Consider the following 10,644-nt stretch of genomic DNA (forward strand, 5'->3'; position numbering starts at 1 on the left):
GACTCTGGGCATGAGAACTTTATGACCACTTTCCTTTTAACAGCTGGGGGTCAAGTGTGCCACGGAGACTGGTGAATCGACAACCACTAGGATTCCATAAAACGTTGACACATAGGTTTCTAACTTTTTTTGCAGGAATCCACAGTTACTAAAGTCACTTCTAGTTGGATATACAACATTTACGGAGGCTTTGAAGAAATCCAGAAATTTGTCTGCATACATTCCCTTAGAGGGAAGACATCAGAGGATTTCTTAAAATAAAAATTCTTCCTTAGCTTTGACATGCCTGTAAGCCTAATAATGGCTAGAGCATTTCTTATAGTTTTCAATTCACACACACACACAAAAGAGTGATAATGCCCAAAGAAAGTGAGTGTATTGAATTTCTACAAACTGTCTATTTCTAATATAGATCAAATTTGTATATATTACAAGATGAGTAAAGATGTGGACCAAGATACTTCTGCTCTCGCATTGAGGTAACAGTGAGTTAGTCTCCTACTGTGGCTTCCCACAGCCTGGATTACCATGTGCATTTCCTTACCATTAATTCTAATCCTTTAATGAGAATAAACTCAAGGGATTTTTATTACATTAATTGCTAAACCTGTTCTGGTAGGAATTTTCATCCCCATTTAATACCCAGTCTGAGAGAATTACAGTTGAATGTGTACAGAGAGATCATCAAAACCATTCTGTCCGCTACAGAAAAATCCCCTCTGTTCCACCTCAGCCTGTGGTCATGCAATATCTTGAATATCTGCAGACATAGGTGTTTTTAACTTGAAGCATTTTTTCCTTATAGATTATTTTAATGCCTTGATATATTACTGTTCACTGCTGCCATCGAGTTCCCCCAAATGAAACTAAACTTTCTTTCATATGGCAGACTATCCAGCTTCTGAAGTCCACTCGTGACCCCTTAATGGGCAAAACACCCTGGTTGCTTGCTCTTCCTGTGGTTATCCTTGCTCTTTGAAGGACAACCATGTGCTGAAGACTTTGGAGAGAGGGTTCTTTATCTATAATTTTTGCTCTGTTAGGCAAGGGTGTTCTCGGTTTAGTAAGCTTCTATGCATTTGAATTAAAGTTAACAGCAGCTTCTCTTGCTTGAATTCAGCCACAATCACAGCTTGTTAGTTAGCACTTGGGGGGTTGTGTGGAGGGTGAAGTTAGATCACTAATCAGAAAGAATAATTACTCCCTCTGGACACTGCTTGACTTCAAAATTCCCTACGCATTTTCAGATTTAACTGATATTAAGCCCCTCTCTGGTTCTAATTACTATGTAAGGTGGTTTTGTACACCTTTATATTGGTTGAGAAAGCTAATTATCTGAGGAAGCCTGAGGCTGTGTGGCAGGAAGAGGTCTCATTTACTCAAAGCTTCAGCTTTGACACTGATGAAACCATCATTTATGAAGTTGGACTGTATGATGATGTTTTTATACATTTCATTTCACTTTATTCCCAATTCTGGATATAATTATCTTTATTTTCACTTTAAAGATAGAAAACTGAGATAAGAGAAGGTATTTGTCACTTACAACCAATCAAGATAGAAAGATGTATGAACCCATCTGTCAAATCCACAGCACCTGCCATCTCATTTAGCTTGGGAGTATCCAGAGCTGACATCTTCATTATTTCTGTTGCCTTGTGTTAGCTAGAATTTCAATAACAGGATAACCACCTTACTTAAACCCGATTACTTGTGGGCCTATACAAATGGAAATCAAAGATTAAGAAAGCAAAAAGTACTCATTAGAAAGACAAATACTTCATTATCTTGCTTATATGTGAAGTCTAAAAACAGAAACAAATACAAAAACCTTACAGAAACAGGGAATAGATTTGTGGCTATCAGGAGTTGGGAAGTGGAGGAAATGGGTGATGTTGGTCAATGGGAACTAACTTCCAGTTATAAGATTGTTAAATTCTGGGGAGCTAATGTACAGCACGGTGACTATAGTTAACAATACTCGATTGTATACTTGAAAGCTCCTGGAAAGTTAGATCTTAAATATTCTCACACACACGAATGCACAAAGCTAACCTCGTGAGGTGATGGATGTGTTAAGTAACCTTATGTGGTAATCATTTTCTGATACAACTATATATATATTAAACAATTACATGGTACATCTTTAATTTACCCAATGTCATATATCAAATATGTCTCAATAAAGATGGAGAAATCTTATGTATTTTTAAATGTTTAATAAATGAAACTAGTATTATTTTTAAAACCCTGTTTCAGTTGTATGCATGAATGTACATCCTCAGTTATGACATATTATGTATTTTTTTCCTATGAGTTGAATTTTAAAAGATTTAACAGCTGGCTTAGAAGAATATGACCAAGAAGTGTTGGAGAGAGAATACTGGAGACAGAGAATCTAATTAAGAGGCCACGGTAATGGTCCAGGAGAGAATGAAGAACTAAGATAAGAAACTGCAATGAGAATACACAAGAAGGAAAACTTAATTACCCTCAGATGCCAAAGGGAAGGGATAAGAAAAAGACAGGGTGAGTCCCATGTTTCTGGTTGGATGAATGAGTGACAAATGACCTGATGAAAAATTAAATAAAAGTGAGGAGGGATTTGGAGGGAAAAGTAAGTTCCGTTTGAATTATCCCCATCATACCCCTAAACAGAATATGAAGTTAAAGCCTTCAAGCTAAAGACATAGGTTAGAGAGTCAGAAGTAGATGATATTACACAGAGTGAGGGTGGACTAAATAGATAAGAGGTCATGTACAATGATGTTGTTGATAATAGTACTTTGTTTTAGGAGTTGGTTGTTTAACGGTTAAATGAGATCATACATGTAAACTGCTTAGGTTTATGCTTGAACACTTAAAGTCCTCAAGAAATGTTACTATTTTTCTGAGTCCTCTTGAGAATAAATTCCTAGAAAGAATAAAGGGAAAGAAGGGATACTGATATTTGCTACAACTTGGTTCATATAAACTCTGCTGAAATAGAAACTGAACACGAGTATGCAATATTTTTGAGGGCTCAAATAAATATGATCAAAAGCTCAAGTTCGGAGTTCCCGTCGTGGCGCAGTGGTTAACGAATCCGACTAGGAACCATGAGGTTGCGGGTTCGGTCCCTGCCCTTGCTCAGTGGGTTAACGATCCGTCGTTGCCGTGAGCTGTGGTGTAGGTTGCAGACGCGGCTCGGATCCCGCGTTGCTGTGGCTCTGGCGTAGGCTGGTGGCTACAGCTCTGATTCGACCCCTAGCCTGGGAACCTCCATATGCCGCGGGAGCGGCCCAAGAAATAGCAACAACAACAAAAAGACAAAAGACAAAAAAAAAAAAGCTCAAGTTTTATTCGTACACATTCAAAGTGGCTTGAATTTTTTGAGGGCTCTAGTTTTTAGTGCTACATTTGATGGTTATACACTTTGTTGTGTCAGGTGCATCTTTAAATAAAAAACAGAGTATCGTGTTTCATAAGGAAACCAAGACGCTTTGATGCTTCCAAACATGACCCATTGATCTTTAACGCTTTAACATTGCTCATTAAAATCAAAGAGCTAAAAGTGGAATTATGTAAAAGTTTTCACTTAAATATTTCACTTTTCACTTAACATTTTTAAGATTAAAAAATGATTTTTAAAATGTTAAAACCTTTCCAACAGATTATAATCAATTATAACCAAGTGGAGTATAATCAATTATAACCTAGTGGATTATAATCAATATCCATAGTTGCTGAGAAAATGTTTTTAATTATAGATATTAAAGAAAAAAATTGAGCACATGGCAACATTATGTTGAGATGAGTTTTGAATATACAAGATATACAAATTTGAAAAGAAACCACAAATAGTTGTATTCGGTAGTCACTCACCCAAAGTTTCAATGAAACTGTAATTATCAGTTATTCCCCAATTTCAACACATTATGATAGTTGATGATTCAACTAATAACTGATCCCAGGGAGAAGCCTTCAAACCACAGACTTCTTCATTCCATTCACTTCTAAGCGTATAAATAGCTGTAACATTCCAGGACCAGTCACTTTTCATTTGTTATAGCAGCATCCAAGAGAAGAAACTAACTGGAAAATTTGAGGTAAGGGAGATCTTAAATGTCATTGATATTAATTTATCAAGATATATTATATACCTTATATAAAATATATTCTCTAGATAGATATATATGCATATCCTATAAAGTGTCAAAATCAGAATTATTGAGACTATTATGTAATGGTTGCTTGAATTATAAACTTCAAGTAATGAGACAATCATTTCGGGTATATTTATTTACAAAACTTTTTCATAAAATCACCACTACCCAGCTATATAGTAAGTGCATATTTTAGAATGACCATAAATAAATCTTTGTGGGAGTGGAGTGCTCATGGCACATGAGACTGCTACAGAGCCTCTGACTCTACAATTCTAGTTTTATGGATCTAAGTCAGCAAATAGAGGGGACATGCATTATCAGTTATTCTCTAAAATATGAACAAGGGCCAATTTATTTGTAGCCTCCTGTTTTATCTTTGAAATTTGCTGTATTTATGTTCCTTTCTATCACATACCACATTGATTTTAAGTTAAAAATTACTTGGGTTTTCCTATAAATCCTTGAGTGAAATTGATGCTCTAGGAAGATGCATCTAATTTATTCAGAGCCATTGGATTTATTCCTGACCAGACAGCAACACATTGCTATGGGTACCACAGCTTGAGAAGTAGAAAAATAAAAGGTGATAGTTGTTAATGATGCTAGTTCCTGACTATAAGACATGATCTGGAAAAGTCTGTGGTGTGGTTTATTTACCTCTTTACTTAATGTGGTTTTAACTAATCCTTCATACCAGTCTGAAGTCTCTCAATTATATGTGGTCAGCTTAAATTCTATCCTCTCCAAAATTTGTCTCAGTTTTCTTCTATACCCTCTCACTATTTTGCTATTTCTATGTATAGTATTTATGAGCATTTGCCTTGCATTATAACCATATCTCTTTCCTTACTAGCTGCCAGAGGGCAGAAACTATGTCCCTGACACACTTAGAAAAATGCTGTGCACTTAGAAGTTATACTAATTGTGGGTATATGTGTTTGTGAGAAGTGTGTGGGAGGGTGTGTATATTACTGTGTGTAAAACTTTTACTGTTAATTGCCTATATGGCCCATCTTCCTACAGAATTCCGAACTTGACTGGAATTTTAAATTCCTGTTTTGTCACAATCTTAACATCATCTGGTATTTTTTTCATTCCAATTTGAATTTTGATTAATATGATACAAAATAAAGACAAACTTCAAAACTTTAGTACATTTTTCTTTTACATTTTCATTTTCTATCTCACAGATATTTAGAAAACATCGAGGTGATGAAATCCTCCTAGCATCTCCATTAATCACCTCTTAGCCACCCCCAAATAATAATAATGATATGGGAAATTGACATTTTCCTCAATGTAAAATTAATTATATTCTCTTCAGAGAACTTTGCAATTTATTGACCTATTACCATGTGCTTACCAAGGTTCATGAAAGCAGAGACTTTCTCAACTGCTATCTATGCCATTACCTAAAACAGTGTTTGGCAATCAGTGATCAAGAAATACTTTGTGAATAAATATAGAGCAACTTGAAGAAAAGTCCCCTAGCCAACCCCCCTTTCCAATTTGACCACCTTTCCCAGACACCCCCATCCCCTGTATATTCCCGTGTCAAGAGCATCCACATCAGGACCAAGAAAAGAATTAATGACTAATGACACCGTCCCATAGGTAAAACTGCCCATTCATGTTTGATATCAAGTAGTATATACATGCATATTGTATTCAAAATACTTTAATGCAATTTCTCTGCTTTATTGTCTACTTCTCTATTATATAACATGACCATTAGTTAAATATTTATTTACCTCAGTTTTCCCTTTTATTGCCAATTAATTATACCATACACTATAACTATATGTATCATAAGATGAGTCTACAACATAAATTAAAATAGAACCAAATATTTGGAAATGTCTTTTCCCAAATGTCAAAAGTAGATGTCTCTAAACAGCATGGAATTTTGGGGGGCTGCCTGGGAACCAAGGCAAATAATCTGTCACCTAAATTAATTTCATGGTCATCGTTATATGGAATGTTGTTTTGAACTTCTTGGGATCCCTAATTAACTGCTTATCCCCACACTAATAGTTAGTAAAAACTGAGGCCATAGTTCAAGTCAGAAACTACTCTCATCACAATATACAGAAAAATATTATTCATAATTAATATGTGAATATTCATGTTTAAAAGAATTGATGTAACATGGTTGTAAAATTGCAGAACACCTTTGAATGTACCTAAAAAAACAATGTTCTCCAAATGGGTTGATGCCCTAAGATTAAGTAACTGGTCCATGGTCAAAGAACTACCTGTGACATAATTTGTACTACAACTAGATCTTCTGAATTTGTGTTAACATTTGGTCTTTCTATCACTCCTAGAATACTTCTGAAAAAGATGAAAGTTCTCCTTCTGCTCACAGCCATGTTGGCAGTAACCACTGGTTTTCCAGTGAGTATTTCTACATTTCAGAGTATTTATGGAGTTTTTTGGTTGTTGTTGTTCTAATTCATAAATCCTAGAAATTTTTCCTCCTCACACTGTATTCTACTTGGTAGACATGCCTAATGTCTGATTTTTAACATTATATTCTATAAATCTTAAAATCATATACTGTTCAGTGTATTAATTCCACATAGTCTTGGTACAGTGGTGAATTTGAGGCATTTGAAATAAATATTAACACTTTTTAGAAAAAATAATTCCTACAAAAATTTTCTGGAAGCTCAAATCCTAGATTTTTTAAAAAGTGGATACTATGAAATAATATTACAGAGTGTCTAGTCAAATTCTTTCATGCCCATGTATATACTTCTCAGTTTGTGTGTTTTATTAGCATGAGTTGAATTAATTTCACTTTTGATCTTTAGGTCTCTCCAGAACAGGAAAGAGAAAAACGAAGCGTAAGTTACACTCTCTCTTTTTAACATGTAAGATTTCCATGTGAAATACCCTTAAGTGTAGTTAAAGATATTCCTTGTACAAACTTCTCAAACTCCAGAGAAATTCTTAAGGAATTCTAGTATTAGACTTAACGGAGGTTTAGTCTTCAGCGATTTGACCTCTACTTGATAGAAATAAAATTATTTCAGTACCTCGTGTAATAGTGGGACCAGTGGAAGCTTGAATCACTCTATGATGAATTAGATTATATTATTTTTTTTTGTCTTTTTGTCTTTTTTTTTGTCTTTTTTTTTGCTATTTCTTTGGGCCGCTCCCACGGCATATGGAGATTCCCAGGCTAGGGGTCTAATCGGAGCTGTAGCCACTGGCCTACGCCAGAGCCACAGCAACGCGGGATCTGAGCCGTGTCTGCAACCTACACCACAGCTCACGGGCAACGCTGGATCGTTAACCCACTGAGCAAGGGCAGGGACCGAACCCGCAACCTCATGGTTCCTAGTTGGATTCATTAACCACTGCGCCATGACGGGAACTCCAGATTATATTATTTTTAAATGAAATTGTCTAGCCTAGTAAAGGTTCATAATTCCTCATGCCTCCATTTTGCTTTATCTCTACAAAACCCATTCCAGAAAAGGTAAAAAATAAAATAATGAGAATAATAAAAACTTGAGAATTAGGAAACACAGACCTGCTATAATGACCCTACCAGTGACAAATTCACTAAGGGTTTATTTTGGTCTAAATAGTTAATCAAAAACACTTAAGCAGAAGAAAATAAAAATCTTAAAAGGCAGGGTCTTATTTAGGAATTTGTTTATATTCAAATAAATCTCATTATCTGAAAGGAAGCATGATTTATCAGCCAAAAGTGTAGAGTGCTAAGATACAGAAATTAATAGGAATATAGATGAGAAGGTGGAGAGGGAAAGAGAGAAGAAGGAAAAGAGAGGAGGTTATGTCTAAAGGCCTTGAGTAAAGACTTTGTATAAAGGCAAAGGGACAAAACTGATGTCTCTTCTTCAACCCCTGCCCCCTCAGTCTAATACCTACAGAAGTGATTATCAGGAAAATTTGGCTATGAATAGAAAGGTACAAGAACATAATTATCTCTAAATAATTTCCTAAAATTTTCTAAAATGATGCAAATTAATCAAAGCCCTGTTCATAGTTTACTAGAAAGGTAAATGGTTTCAGAGCTTCTAAAGCCTCTACTTAAAAATGAAGACCCACATGTTAATTTAATTTCTTTTTCTCAACAGATCAGTGGAAGTGATGAACTACCTTCACAGCTTTTTGTGCCCCCTAACATATATCCATTTTTCCCATATCCACCATTCCTAAATCCATGGTCTAGGTATTTTTATCCTCCCATTCCAATAGCTCTGTCTGGACCTACAGCTATCCCTCCTAAAGAAGAATTATTAGAAAAGAAAAGTCCCAGTGCAATTTAAGACGAAATAGGTGGTGAGTATACAAAGCACAAAGTTTATTTTGTTTTGTTTTTGCTTTTTAGGGCCACACCTGTGGCATATGGAAGTTCCCAGGCTAGGGTCAAATCGGAGATGTAGCTGCTGGCCTACATCAGAGCCACAGCAATGAGGGATCTAAGCCCATGGCAATGATGTATCCTTAACCCACTGAGTGAGGTCAGGGATCCAACGCACATCCTCATGGATACTAGTCAGGTTTGTTACCACCAAGTCACAGAAGGAACTCCCCAAAGCATGTGTTTTAACTTTTGCTGTCTGTGTATTGGAATGCATCATCCCACGGGGGGGGGGGGGGGGGGGGGAGTTACAATATTTTCATTTAGCCCCATTAAGTTACAATTTATTTCAATCTTTTTCTCTGCTAGAAATTGTTAGGTCTCTGCTGAGGGATACAAACATGTATCCTTCCATAGTTCAACCAACACACCAGTTTCAATCCCTCACCTGCTATGATGTGATAGAAATAAGTTTTCTTATTAAAATATTTTTGCAAAATATTTTTAACATTTTCTACTACCATCAACAACTGTGCATTTAAGGGCTGAATCAGAGTACTAAAGAAGGCAAAACTTTAACCAAAGTGAAGATCGTAATAAACGAACTTGTGGGCCTAGGATCAAAGAGAGACTTCGGCTGAATCCTTAGAAAATCATGCATTAATTAGAAAACTCCTAGCTTCTGACTGTCACATTGAAACAAAATCTTAAAGGCTGAATGCCCCAGCTATAATAGAGGTCCCTATCATCTCATCATGTCAAAAACAAATTGATGGTCTCTTAATCACCAATGATTTTTGGAAGTGAAGACTGTACTAAAAGTCATATTAGGACCCAGAGGATTGTTCTAGGAAACAAAAAACTTGAATACGAACTACTAAAGGCTTCTGCCTTCTTCCCTGTAGCTACTCAGTCTTCTTGAGCAGGAAGTGTCCTAGTCCCTGAACTAGGGGAAATATTTTTGGGGAAATATTTGCAATTTAAAAGCAAAAGACTTACATGTTCATAAGTAAATGACCTATTGAGATTAACTGCTCTATACCTATGATTTATTTTAGGTCAAATTGAATGTGAGCCACTTCCTTGAAGAATCAATTGCCTTGTTAATAAAAGAAAAATAAACGTGATTGAAGCAGCATACAGTGTTTTCTCATTAATATCTCAAGCAGCTCTCTTTAGTAAACATGAAAGAAAAGATCTTGGCTACCCATTTTCTAAATGTGCACTGCTGGTAGGAATGCAAAATAAATTTTAACAGATTTTAATATACACTTCCTGATGACTAACCATTATAGGGAAGGTACTGGCAAGGAGGTGACCAAAATCAACCAGCCCTGGAATCACCTTGAATGAAAGTCTTTCAGTAGCTTATGCTGTGGAGTTCTACTCCTTGTATTAATGAGACTAGAAGATGATTTAATTTAATTCAAAAACATATTGGAGTAACTGAGTCTGAATCACTCAAATACCTATTTAAGTCTGTAATTTGTAGGACAGTAAGACTGATGCATTGGTAAATGATATCAAAAACAACCAAGTCTCAAACTTAAAAAAAAAATATATGGGTAATGGGTGGGATCCTAAAAATAGCATTTAAGTCATGCTTATAGGTTACAGAGTGCTTTTCCAGATCATTATATCACTGAATCTCCACATAATCTTGGCATAGGAATCATATTTTATATGTGGCAAAATTGAAGATCATGAAATCCCTGTGTCCTACATAGTCATAGACCCAATACGTGGCAGAAAAGAAGTAAAAGCAAGTATCCAAATCTTACACATTTGTTTCAGTAGTTTATCTAGTAAGACAAATTCTGTGTCCTGGACTCCACAATGATGGTACCAAAAACAAGTTAAATCCCTCTGTTTTCACTTTATTCAGGAAAAAAATCAAACTCATGCTAACAGGGTAACATCTCCACCACTCTTACGCTAACTTAGCTGCCACACGGCCAGTGGAATTATTTTGGAAAACATACAATGGCCTGTATATCCTGTTCAAATGCCTTGTAAGGCTTCTTATTGCCTACAATAAGAAGTCCATTTTCCCCTACATGGTATTCAAGGCCTCCAGCTTCTTCCCAAATCTCCCCTGCCCGCCCTGCCACCAGTCCAGCCTCCCTTGCATCCTCCACTGTCACACCAGGCCACTGC

General features: G+C 36.0%; 1 long non-coding RNA gene across 1 annotated transcript; it reads left to right on the forward strand.

Annotated features, from left to right (window-relative positions):
• Window positions 1-4,017: 4,017 nt before the first annotated feature.
• Window positions 4,018-9,625, forward strand: LOC125137914 (uncharacterized). Its single transcript, XR_007137535.1, has 5 exons — window positions 4,018-4,088; window positions 6,476-6,545; window positions 6,965-6,997; window positions 8,261-8,465; window positions 9,546-9,625. It is a non-coding gene; the product is annotated as an uncharacterized LOC125137914 (long non-coding RNA).
• The last annotated feature ends 1,019 nt before the right edge of the window (window positions 9,626-10,644 follow it).

The sequence above is a fragment of the Phacochoerus africanus genome, chromosome 10, assembly GCF_016906955.1.
Source record: "Phacochoerus africanus isolate WHEZ1 chromosome 10, ROS_Pafr_v1, whole genome shotgun sequence".
Lineage (NCBI taxonomy): Eukaryota > Metazoa > Chordata > Mammalia > Artiodactyla > Suidae > Phacochoerus > Phacochoerus africanus.